Source organism: Loxodonta africana, chromosome 2 (assembly GCF_030014295.1).
Source record: "Loxodonta africana isolate mLoxAfr1 chromosome 2, mLoxAfr1.hap2, whole genome shotgun sequence".
NCBI lineage: Eukaryota > Metazoa > Chordata > Mammalia > Proboscidea > Elephantidae > Loxodonta > Loxodonta africana.
In genome coordinates, this window is record NC_087343.1 from 17,979,615 (window position 1) to 17,993,137 (window position 13,523).

Here is a 13,523-nt window from a genome sequence, read left to right on the forward strand (position 1 = left end):
TGCTTTTGGAGCCTTACAGGGATAGAAGTAAGACTGAAATAAAATTTTGTGAAACTACTGACTTTTCTAGATAAGATGCACTCTTGCTAGGTGCGCACACACAGTTGAGGAAATGGACATGTGTTTTTTTGAACATGGCAAAAAAGACTCATTATCAGTGTTCAACGATGGTTCAAACAGGGCGACCCTGCTGCGGCACAAGTGGCTATGCAGCACTGGGACGTTACCGGGTCACTGTGTGGTTCTGATGCCCTCTGAGGGCCTTTAGTTCTGTGACTCTCAATATAGCTGAAGCAGCCTTAGGCTATCAAGGTCCAACTCCTCCCTCCTCTTACTTCTCCTTCAAAAAAAAAAAAATCAAAAACCCTAAACGTCCCATCAGAAAAATGTATTTGGGGGGACAAAAAAATCTACATAAGCCTACTGCTTATTTGGGGTTAAAACAAAGAACTTAATGTTTGAAGTGCAACGCTCTTTACTCATTTTCGTAATTACCATTTACCGATAATCTCTGAGCCCAATGGAACATTCTCCTTACCCCCCTTATGGCAGTCTCTGATGAGCTGCTATTTAACAAACACTGAAACTACAAAGCCCTTTTCCCAGGAGGTGAAGGAAAAGCGCTGTGCTGTGGCAGGGGCAGAAGGTCACTCTCCTGCGAGGAGGGCAGGGTGGCTGTGCACCCCTCAGGGACACAGGGAGCAGGGTGAGTTCCTGTGTGTGTTGTTCTTGGAGGCTCTTCTGATGGGAACGGGCCATGGTGGCTCTTCTGACAGATGTGTTCTATCCTGGGGATCCTTGATTTTAACTGACCTCTTGTGAACTTGTGTATGTGTGAAAAGGACATGCCAGAAAGGGCACAAGGATTCCATGAACTTACACCTGATAAACAAACACAGGAGCTAGAAACACAGTCTGCAGGACTGGTGAATTCTTCCCTTTAGGGAGCCCATGCTATCCTAGATATAACATGAATTCCCCACCTTCTGAACAGTATTGACTATTGTGAATTCAGAAAATACAGTTCTACTTTAAAAAAAGGAGCCCTGGTGGCGCAATGGTTAAGAGCTATGGCTGCTAACTGAAAGGTCATCAGTTCGAATCCACCAACCGCTCCTTGGAAACCCTATTGAACAGTTTTACTCTTCTTACCAGGTTGCTGAGTAGAAATTGACTTGATGGCAATGGTGTTTTTTTTTTTTTTTTGGTACTTTGGAAAAAAAAAAACTTTCTTTTTTTATTCCATGTGATGAAATGTTTCCCATGCCCTGTTCGCACTAGCCCAGTATTAAACCAGCTCCACAGAGTGTCAGAGCTTATTATCTGTATGGTTTCCATGATATTCCTTACTACGTTAAAGAGTCAGTGCAATGAACAGATAGGGTTTAGGGGTTATAATGCTTGTTGACACATGGTTCCTTCCATCAGGTACCAACCCCTAACCTGAACCCGTTGTGAAGAAGTCAAGTCGACTAAAATATATTCAATCCTTGTATGTGTGTGTCTTTACATGTATCTGCACTGGTGTCGTCTGTTGGAGATTATGAACATCTAAAATGCCGGCACTGTGAACTGCCCCATAGGGATTCCAAGGCCGTAATCTTCATGAAAGCAGAGTGACACATCTTTCTCCCACCATGTGGCTGGTGGGTTCAAACTGCTGACCTTTTGGTTAGCAACCGAGCGCTTTAACCACTGAGCCAGCAGGGCTCCCTCGTGTCTCCCTACAGTAAGTCTATGCGCCAGCAAAGTGGCACATGTCAGAACAAGTGTGAAAGCGCTCTGATGAGATGTGTATACAAGCACAACACAGAGCCGAGTTTTTCCTCCACAGCTTTGTATTTCTCACTGATATAAGCTCTTCACGGTATGACATGCCATCAGAGCTATGAAATGCAGGAGCCAGAGGTAAGCCTGCAGCTGTCAACCCTCGTCTTTCAGAGTTTCCCAGACCTCTCAGGCTGAGGCCAGGGGCCATGTAAAGGGGAAGCCTCCAAAGAAAACTCCAGGCCTGCAGGAAGTGGATGACTCAACAGGAGGACGCCTTCCTCTGAGTCAGCCGGGTCTTGGTGTGACCGAAAAGTGGGCACTGGGCTCCCAATGCCAAGGCAGAATTAAGATCTGAAACCAAGGTTTTGCTTACAAAGGAGCCTCAACAGGAAGTTAGTTTTTGGATGCCGTTTTGAATTTCAGCCACAGACACAGAAGCTTGCTGTTTTTCTTCTCTGGTCGCCGGGGTGCCTCCTAATCTGACTTCTCAGGGCTGTGTCCCCTCAACAGCTTCTGAATCCCAGCTAAGGGAGGAACGGAGCCAGAGCAACTTCGAAATACATGGGTGAAGACAGTAACTATTGTGAAACTGTGAAAATGTAAAGCAGAATAACGATGGTCATGTTTGTATGTAGCTGCACTGACAGATCTGTCCAGGATTAACTTTCATGGCCGATCAAATTAACTATGAACTCAATGCCTGGCCATTTATCCCAGCCTTCTCCTGTTTCTGGAATTTCTCCTAACGCTAAGAAACTAAAGAGACACCGACGGGCAGGCTTAAGTTCTACCTTCTGCACCTCAGAAGCCACCAGTTGTCTTCAGCTCCCTGGCTTATTAATCCAGAATGAGTTTATTGTTTCTGAATATAAAAATCTGAAGGGAAAGTATGAGATCAAACCTTGTGGGTCTTTGTCAAGGTCATTTTTTTTTTTTTTTTACCTCTTGTACGCCCACACTACTGGACCTTATGGTGCGTTCATAAATTCCAGAGTCAATACTCTCATTTCCATGGCAACAAAATGACATTTTACAGGGAATTATGATTTCACCAGGGCACTGTGGGGTGGAGAAGGGAGGTGGGAAATAAGTGGACTACAAAAAGCAAAAGATAAATCGTGTGAGCGCAAGTACAGTTCCGAGTCCTCTGGAACGGCCCACGCAGCCTCCTCAATAAGTTAACCTCATCGCCCTGAGCAGCCAAGTGCTGTCTGAACATTCTACCTCGGCTGTAACAAAACAGCCTCTCTGGCTTTCAAGAGTCTTGGTTCTGCCAGTGAAACAAACTCACCCACTTCATGCCCTTGCTCACACATGAAAGACAAGGCTGACGGATAACTACAGGGCAGAGACAGAGAAGGGGCAAAAAGAAGGAAAGCCTATGGTCGTAGGTGCTGTGATCTTCTGTGACCACTCCGCTGGCCATCCAGACACATTTTCCTTTCCAGACGAGGCTGCCGTGTGCGTGGCGTCAGTGGGAGGCAGGATTGCTGGCTTCAGCTCATAGAAGCCCCACTGTATTGTAGATCCCTTTGAGTTGCCCTGTGGGTGTATACTCTTGGAACTAACAGCTTAAGAGCATTCTGCTTATGTTACACATTGTCCTCGAAAAGGAGCAAACAATTAAACTTGTGTGATAAAACAATAACAAAAAGAAGATGGAAAGAAACTTCAATTTTCAACCCACTGAATTTTTAGTTTACCAGTATTTTAAACACATTTCTAGTTTGTTTGAAATCTCCTTTTTCCTGTAGTTCTAGAGTTAAAAAGGAACTTTGCTACTTTCTACGAAGTTCCTGTTTTCTGTTAAAGAAATTCTTGGCAGCTATTAACCCCTTTCCCAAGCTAAACACCCAGGTCAGCCACAGCAACAGGGCCCTAAGGCTGGAATATCTTATTTGCTCTTTCATTAAAAAGTTTGTGCTTGATATTAGCCATTTTATTCAATTTTTTCTTCTCATCTTCCAAGTCTGAAGGCCAACGAGAAAAATAAAAGGTACCACTGTGGCTCATTAGAAGCTACCTTTCAAGTTTAGATATAGAAAATAATATATTTTTCTAATTCCATTTGTAGTATAGCACAGGCCCTTTGTTTTAGTCATCCAGTGCTGCTATAACAGAAATACCACAGGTGGATGGCTTTAACAAAGAGAAATTTATTCTCTCACAGTCTAGTAGGCTACGGGTCCAAATTCAGGGTGCCAGCTCTAGGGAAAGGCGTTCTCTCTCTGTCAGCTCTGGGGGAAGATCCTTGTGGTCAATCTTCCCTGGTTGAGGAACTTCTCAGCACAAGGACCTCGGGTCCAGAGGATGCGCTCTGCTCCAGCACTGCTTTCTCAGTGGTACGAGGTCTTCCTGTCTCTCTGGTTGCTTCTCTATTTTATATCTCAAAACAGATTGGCTTAAATTGTAGATTAATTTTGTAGATTGAGTCTACATAACTGCCTCTAATCCTACCTCATTAACATCATAGAGGTAGGATTTACAACACACAGGAAATCACATCAGATGACAAAATGGCAGACAATCACAATACTGGGAATCATGACCCAGCCAAGTTCACAGATACTTTTTGGGGACACAATTCAATCCATGACACCCTTCTCTCTATATATTTAGCAGGGCTCTATAAAACTCCTGATTCCATACTTTTAATTATTTGGTCCTGAAAGTATTTAAGAGTATTTGGCTTTTTAAAACATTGAACAAGCAGTACAAGGGCTTGCGAGGACAATAAAAAGATGAAAACAAAGTTCAGTCCTTGCCCTGAAGAAATGGGCTGTCTAGAGGTGGAGAAAGACACACAATACAGCCAGCCTTAACGCAAGGCTGAATGAAATGAGTACCATGTACAGCAAGCAGGGTGGTAGGTTTTATTTGTATTCTGTGTAATCCTCCTGCCCATATTTATACATGGTTGAATCAGTCTTTATTAGCAAAACACATTTTTCAATGCATGTGAAAGTTTTAGGATGTTATAGGATCGTGTTGTTAAAAACAGGTTCACTGATGCTCAGGGAGTATGAATTTGGGCAAAAAAGAAATGAACAGATGAATCATTTAAATAGTCACCTGAACTCCCTAGAGAAATGGAAAGACCTGGTGGCTATTAAAGGGTTATTTTGGCCAAAATAAAAATTCAGAAAAGTCACAAGAAGAAAGAAGGAGAAAAGCAGATTAAAATATGTACCGGTCTCCTCAGCTTTGTACTATTAAGGTGATCACAGAGTTCAGCGTTATTCTGGAAATCCCCAATGTGAGCAGGCGTCTGTATTTACGTGCACTGGGCCGCTCATTGATGCCTGGATCCTCCCCATGGCCCCTGGGCAGGGCATCTCTCAGCAAGAAGCTCAGCTTCACTCGTCCTTGGCCCCCAACCAGTATATCTGCCCCAGCTTCTCAACTCCAGTGCTAACCTCTTGGCTCTCCAACTACTTCTCCATACTGCCCTAGAGTCCTCATCTTCTCAGATGCATAAGATCATGCCACTTTCGTCTCCAAACCACATTAATGGTTCCCATCACCTACAACATACACCTAATTCTATCCATGTAGAGTTCCTTCTAGCTTCCTCCTTCACTTTCTTCCTGCCTCCCCTTTTTTTTTATGTTGCAGCTATCCCGGCCTATCACCAGCCTCATCTGCCATGTTGCCTCATCTTGCTCAGTCCAGACTATTCTCTCCCCCTTTTCTGGCCATACCCCAGCCCCACCTATCCTTCAAGGTTAAGCTCAGATACTAAGGTCCTTGAGACACTGTTCCCATCTCTCACATCAGAATAATCATTCCTTACTCAGTGTTGTTCTCATAGACAACTGTTTGTACTGGTCACGACATTTACTTCATTCATATATACCTTATCATGAATGAAATATGAGTGAAAGAAAAAATGAAAGAAATGAAATAAATTACTGGCGATTGGAATGTGAAAGTTGGAAACAAAGAAGAAGGATCAGTAGTTGGAAAATATGGCCTTGGCGATAGAAACAACGCCGGAGATCGAATCATAGAATTTTGCAAGACCAGTGACTTCTTCATTGCAAATACTTTCTTTCATCAACATAAACAGCAACTATACACATGGACCTCGCCAGATGGAACACACAGAAATCAAATTCACTACATCTGTGGAAAGAGACGACGGAAAAGCTCAATATCATCCGTCAGAACAAGGCCAGGGGCCGACTGTAGAAAAAAGAAAGACCATCAATTCCTCATATGCAAGTTCAAGCTGAAACTGAGGAAAATCACAGCAAGTCCACGAGAGCCAAAATATGACCTTGGGTATATCCCACCTGAATTTAGAGACCATCTGAAGAATAGATTTGTCGCATTGAACACTAGTGACCGAAGGCCAGACGAGTTGTGGACTGACATCAAAGGCATCATCCACGAAGAAACCAAGAGGTCACTGAAAAGACAGGAAAGAAAGAAAAGACCAAGAAGGATGTCAGAGAAGACTCTGAAACTTGCTCTTGAGCGTCAAGCAGCTAAAGCAAAAGGAAGAATTGATGAAGTAAAAGAACTGAAAAGAAGATTCCAAAGGGCCTCTCGAGAAGATAAAATTAAGTATTATAACGACAAGTGCAAAGACCTGGAGATAGAAAACCAAAAGGGAAGAACACACTCGGCATTTCTCAAGCTGAAAGAACTGAAGAAAAAATTCAAACCTCGAGTTGCAATAGTGAAGGATTCCATGGGGAAAATATTAAATGATGCAGGAAGCATCAAAAGAAGATGGAAGGAATACACAGAGTCATTATACCAAAAAGAATTAGTCGATATTCAACCATTTCAAGAGGTCGCATATGATCAGGAACCAATGGTACTGAAGGAAGAAGTCCAAGCTGCTCTGAAGGCACTGGCGAAAAACAAGGCTCCAGGAATTGATGGAATATCAATTGAGATGTTTCAACAAACAGATGCAGCGCCGGAGGTGCTCACTCATCTACGCCAAGAAATATGGAAGACAGCTTCCTGGCCAACTGATTGGAAGAGATCCATATTTATCCCTATTCCCAAGAAAGGTGATCCAACCGATGTGGAAATTATAGAACAATATCATTAATATCATACGCAAGCAAAATTCTGCTGAAGATCATTCAAAAACGGCTGCAGCAGTATATCTACAGGGAACTGCCAGAAATTCAGGCTGGTTTCAGAAGAGGACGTAGAACCAGGGATATCATTGCTGATGTCAGATGGATCCTGGCTGAAAGCAGAGAATACCAGAAGGATGTTTACCTGTGTTTTATCGATTATGCAAAGGCATTTGACTGTGTGGATTATAACAAACTATGGATAACACCGCGAAGAATGGGAATTCCAGAACACTTAATTGTGCTCATGAAGAACCTTTACATAGATCAAGAGGCAGTTGTTCAGACAGAACAAGGGGATACTGATTGGTTTAAAGTCAGGAAAGGTGTGTGTCAGGGTTGTATTCTTTCACCATACCTATTTAATCTGTATGCTGAACAAATGATACAAGAAGCTGGACTATATGAAGAAGAACGGGGCATCAAGACTGGAGGAAGACTCATTAACAACCTGCGTTATGCAGATGACACAACCTTGCTTGCTGAAAGTGAAGAGGACTTGGAGCACTTACTAATGAAGATCAAAGACCACAGCCTTCAGTATGGATTACACCTCAACGTAAAGAAAACAGAAATCCTCACAACTGGACCAATAAGCAACATCATGATAAACGGAGAAAAGACTGAAGTTGTCAAGGATTTCATTTTACTTGGATCCCCAATCAACAGCCATGGAAGCAGCCGTCAAGAAATCAAAAGACGCATTGCATTGGGCAAATCTGCTGCAAAGGACCTCTTCAAAGTGTTGAAGAGCGAAGATGTCACCCTGAAGACTAAGGTGCGCCTGACTCAAGCCATGGTATTTTCAATCACATCATATGCATGTGAAAGCTAGGCGACGAATAAGGAAGACCGAAGAAGAGCTGACGCCTTTGAATTGTGGTGTTGGCGAAGAATATTGAATATACCATGGACTGCCAAAAGAACGAACAAATCTGTCTTAGAAGAAGTACAACCAGAACGCTCTGTAGAAGCAAGGATGGTGAGACTGCGTCTTACACACTTTGGACATATTGTCAGGAGGGATCAGTCCCTGGAGAAGGACATCATGCTTGGCAGAGTACAGGGTCAGCGGAAAAGAGGAAGACCCTCAACAAGGTGGAGTGACACAGTGGCTGCAACAATGAGCTCAAGCGTAACAACGATTGTAAGGATGGCGCAGGACCGGGCAGTGTTTTGTTCCGTTGTGCACAGGGTCGCTATGAGTCGGAACTGACTCGATGGCACCTAACAACAACAAACATACCTTATCAAGTAGGAGCCCTGGTGACACAGCAGTTAAAAGCTCAGCTGCTAACCAAAAGGCTGGCAATTCGAATTCACCAGATGCTCCCTGGAAACTCTACAGGGCAGTTCTACTCTGTCCTATAGGGTCACTATGGGTTGGAATCAACCTGACGGCAACAGGTTATAAAGTTAGCTGTTTACACATTGGCCTCCTCCACTAGATCATAAATGATGTGAAGGCAGAAGACTGTATGTACGTGTGTGTCTGTGGGAGAGAGAGGAGAGACTGATTTAAATCTATGAGAGAGAGAGAAAGAGAAGAGAGCGAGCGAGAAACTGATTTAAATCTACATACTAGCCCAGCCCCAGGCCCATAACCAGGTATCAAAAAATGTAAATGAATGGACCCCAAAGCAGATGGATTAAGTCAGATCATTATTATTTTTTAGCTCAATAGTCTGTTTTCAACACCAGCGTACATTTTATGGCATTCCTTGGCTCAGATTCAAGGGTGAACCTTGGATCTCTCCTTCTAAGCCTCCCTCTGGATAGCTCTTACTGCCAATCTGCTACACCTCCTGGGGTAATTAAGTCCACTACCAGGCACCCAGTCTGCTTTTCTCTCTAAATGTCATTTTACTTCCTTCAAATTTCATGGGGCCTTCTAATTCCAGAATGCTAATATTTACTAAAAACCGGGGCCATTTTTACTCTATCCATACACTTAAAAACAGAACTGGAATTTCTAATTGACCTTTAGTCTTTCTAGACTCTAAGAGTTTCAACTTTTTAAAAAATATAATTGTATTTATTTATTTTGTTGTTGTCATTGAGAATATACACAGCAAAACATACACCAATTCAACAATTTCTACATGTACAATTCAGTAACACTATCTACATTCTTCCAGTTGTACAACCATTCACACCCTCCTTTTCTAAGTTGTTCCTCCTCCATTAACGTAAACTCACTGCCCCCTAAGGTTCCTATCTAATCTTCTGAGTCGCTGCTGTCAATTTGATCTCATATAGATCTTAAAAGAGCATAATGCTTAAGGCAGACATTTTTTTACTAGTTAAGTTAAACTATTTTTGGTTTTAAGAAGATTTCAGGGGACATTTTTGGCTTAAGGTTTAAAGATTATCTCAGGGCAATAGTTTAAGGGGTTTAACCAGCCTCCGTGGCTCCAGAAAGTCTGGAGTCCATGAGAATTTGAAATTCTTTCTGCATTTCCCCCTTTCTGATCAGGATTCCTCTGTAGAATTCTTGATCAAAATGTTACTAATGGTAGCTGAGTAGAGTCTTAACTTTTGTTACATGTTTTTACACACCAGCCTCCTACCCTTGTCCTTTTGAGCATTTCACTTGGCTCTCTCTGCAAGTTCTGTAATTCTGCAGAGACAAACTATTTATAATATTCTGGTCTGTAACTTTCTAGAAAAGTAAGGAAACATTATCTGTTTCATTTTTAACATCCTTCACCTAACAGCTGTAGCAGGACCTCTGGGCTGATATCTTCAAGATTCACAGCCTCCTGGGGTTGTGCTATATTTGAGGATTTACAAATTGAAGCCCAGTGGGCTACAATTGTAAGGATTTTCCCCATCAGTTCACTAGTTAATATGTGCCCAGACTGAAGTTCATCTGTACGTATGTATATATGTTGGTGTGTGTATGTGCACATGTGTGCCCACATGCACACGTATGTATATCAAGGGCATAACCACAGTGAGAAAATTTCTCGATCGTTATCCTCCACGGTTTTATCATGTTGTTACTCAAAAGGGCGCAACATCGCCTGTGGCTGTAGCTACTTTACCTTGTACTTTCTTCGTAGGTCATTATCAAAGTACAAAAGATCTTGAGGTTCCGCAACGATTTTTAGAGAAACTCATGTTCTTTGTTTCTTGTGCCTAAGTCAGTTCTCATAGATAAAAAATATTCACTAGCCTCTACCAAGGTGTATGCTTCATGTCTACATTAACAAGCCCAGCCAGGCCAATTGCAGACATAAAGAACGCCACGCATGTGAACCGAGCAGGGCCACAGGCAGACAAAAACAAGTGCCAGAGAGCCCGAGGCGCTGCAAACACAGAGCCCAAACACTGCTGAACACAAATGGCTGGGAAGCCTTCCTAATTCAACTGGTTGATCTGGCCACTCCATTCTGAGAATCGGCTGCTTGGGCTCTTCAGGTCAAGAGGGGCTTCAGCCAGTGAGCGGCAGTGACCCCGTGGATGTGCTGTTGTTGTGAACAGCCAGTTCTGAATTCTGGCCCTGACATTCTCCTGTTGGCCCAGCCCACTCACAAAGCTGCCCAGTCCTGGTTCCAGCTAAAGGTATTTTTGGCAAATCTGTTTGACAAGCTGGTGAAAATGCGTCCAAAGGTGTTCCTGACCTACACAACGTCCCTGGTCATTATTGTACGGGGAGAGCATGCTATGCCAAATGTCTTCCTTTTCCAATCCTAAAAACATCTTCCTTGGTTGCCCTAAAGCAGGTGAAGGAAAGAGGAGGCTGTCTCGGGAGAGAACATTCCTTTTCTGGACCTGTCACATCTGAGTGTGCAGCTGTCTCAAACAACCTTCCCTGGCCTCAGTTTCCTCATACACAAAATAAAAATGGGCTGGTCTAGAAGCTCTAAGAAAACAGGAGCTACCTTAAACTGGCCTATGTTTAATTTCCTCTGAAGCTCAAATAGCTGAACTGATGATTTTCTCCTCATAATAGGTTCACTCCCAACATCTGATTCAGCACCAGAGATCAGCATGTGAGGAAGAGAATGGTTTAGGTCAGAAATAGTCAAACTTAGATGTGAGACCTGCCTTACAAAGGTGATGTAAAAGCTTTATTGATGGCTAGTTCCTTGGGATCTATTGCTTCACAAAAGGTTTTTATTCGGGTGTCAATATTTTTGAGAGACCCAACGGTTTCAGCCGTCTTTCTTGGAACATTAACGTCAAGGATACCTGACTGTTCCTCAGTGGAGTCTCTGTAACGGGTTGGCCTGGCACCAAGAAAAGCTTCTCAAAAATTCACCCAACCAAGAGGCAGGTCAGTCAACACGACATGCCACAAGCTCTGGCCAGTCTGCAACGTGATGGCAAAACAAACTCTCCCACAGGGAAAAGAAAAACACTCATTCGGGATGTGAAGAAAGGAAGGGCCACAGGTGGAGAAAGAGTGGTTTCATCTGATTCTATGGAGCTGGGCTTTCCTCCACATAACGTCATGCATTTCTGTGGGATATATTTCTCAAATTAAGAAATAACATGAACTCTGCTTTGATGATTCTGTGGCATGTGACGTTTTCTAAATTCAATATTTCACTGGATAAAATGCTTCAATTCCTTTAGACATGGGCTCTCATTTTTCTGTTGTTTTTGCCAAATAGACAGATGGAAAGGATGTATCGTGTATGAGTCTAGGATTGGACACCGCTGGGCAGAAATGATGAATCAAAGCTCACTGATTCCGTTTGGCTTTCTGTGGTGCGTTCTGGCAGCCTGTGCTAATGTGTCAGAAGCTGTCTCCCTATGCCTGGTGTTTGCTGATGGCGGAAGATGTCTACGTGTGACGCCAAAACCAGTGGGAAAAGGATGACGGAAACAAACATGGGTGGACATAAGTGAGATGGAATGGTGGCAACGAGAAGGTCAGAGAAAAGGAAAAAAACAAAAAGCCCAGATGAACGTAAGAAAGAAGGTTTCTGAAGCACCAAGTTATTTCTTACATTCACTAACACAAGTCATTAAGTATTAATCAATTAGTCCTCTCCCAATTATACATGCTATGTTCAGCAGAAACTGCCTAACCGCCTTTCTTCTTACTTCTCAACCCTCCCACTTTTATTTTTTAAAACAACCCAAATTTATTATCTTACAGTTATGTACGTCAAAAGTATAGTACAGATCTCATCAGGCTAAAATCAAGGTACAGGTAGGCTGCGTTCCTCTCTAGAGGATAATCCATTTCATTTCCTTGTGGTTGTAGAACTGCTGTTCCTGATTTCTTTTTTTAATAATATTTTATTATTAAAATAATAATAAACACAGCAAGTTAGGTTCTCTTTTGACGATTTCCACACAAATTGACCAGTGACACTCATTCCATTTTCCACATTGAGTCACATTCTCGTTAATTGTGTTCCGGTTGTTCCATTTCCAGTACTCTAGCTTCCCTGTCCCCTTATCTCTCATCTTCACTTTGGATTAAATGTTGACCTTTTGGACTCATACAGATGTTTTAGTAGAGCACCGATTTAACAGGTGATATCCTTTATCTGGTGTGTCACTTTGCTTTTCTGTTAAAAGGTGTCCTTGGGATAGTTTTGGTTCAAGGTTTAAAAAGCATCTCAGGGTGGTAGTGTCAGGGAGTCCTCTGGTCTCGGGTGGTCCAGTTAATTTGGACTTCTTTAAGAATTTGAGTTTTGTTCTATATTTTTTCTTCCATTCTAACCAGGATCACCTGTTGTGCCCCAGGTCAGATAAGTCAGTGGTAACAGCCAGGCACCATCTAGTTCTTCTGTCTCAGGGTAGTTGAGGTCATGGCTTGTGTAGGCGATCAGCCTTGTAGATGTGTTTCTTTTCTGAGATTTGGTTGCCTTCTTACTCTTTTATTCCTGGTGAGTAGAGACCAACAGTTGGATCTTGGATGGCTATTCACAAGCTTTTTAAACCCTAAACGCTACTCACTTCACTAGGATACAGAACATGAACTCTTGTGAGCTAAGTTATGCTAACTGACTGAATTGACCCATAAGACTATGGTCCTAGGCTTTCAAACCTAGAAAACCTATCTCAGAAGGTGTTCAGTTATGTTTGAAGAGTATCTGTAGTTGTGTCTTCAATGAATATATGTGGCTGCTTGGAAACTCCATGGGGCAGTTCTACTCTGTCTATAGGGTCACTATGAGTCGGAATCGACTCGACGGCACTGGGTTTGGTTTTTTATAGATACTTCCATCTGTTCTCACATATGTGTACACCTTTGACTCTTTCACTTTATTTATTTTACCTAGAACCCGTCAAGAAGCCTTACTTGGCTTTAGAAAGGGTGACACTTGACAGTCTTTTGCATGTTTAGATTTGCAAGTGCAAAGAAGCAAAAGGTTGCTTATTTCCCAGGGGTATCTTGTTTATAAAGCAGTTACCAGGTTGCAACCGAAAAGCCAGCAAGCAGCCAAAGAGGTTTTACCTGGACAGAGATGCCAATACATGCTTTCATTGTAAAAAAATACAGAGTTCGTTATAATAGTAGTAGTAACATTTTAAATTTGAAAGCAGATATAAAAAAGAGCAAGATTTAAAGAAACCAATAGCTGGGTACATTCTGTTACCTATCTCCTTAGGTACCTTATGATTCATACGTATCCTCAGGGCACCTTTCACTTGTTCCCCTCACCCACCTTATCCACATGGAAGCCC

The 13,523-nt window shown here is 42.5% G+C and overlaps 1 protein-coding gene across 3 annotated transcripts in view; it reads right to left on the minus strand.

Moving 5' to 3' along the window:
* The window catches only part of ANKH (ANKH inorganic pyrophosphate transport regulator), a 186,255-nt gene that overhangs the window by 117,130 nt on the left and 55,602 nt on the right, over positions 1-13,523 (minus strand). The window lies entirely within an intron of this gene.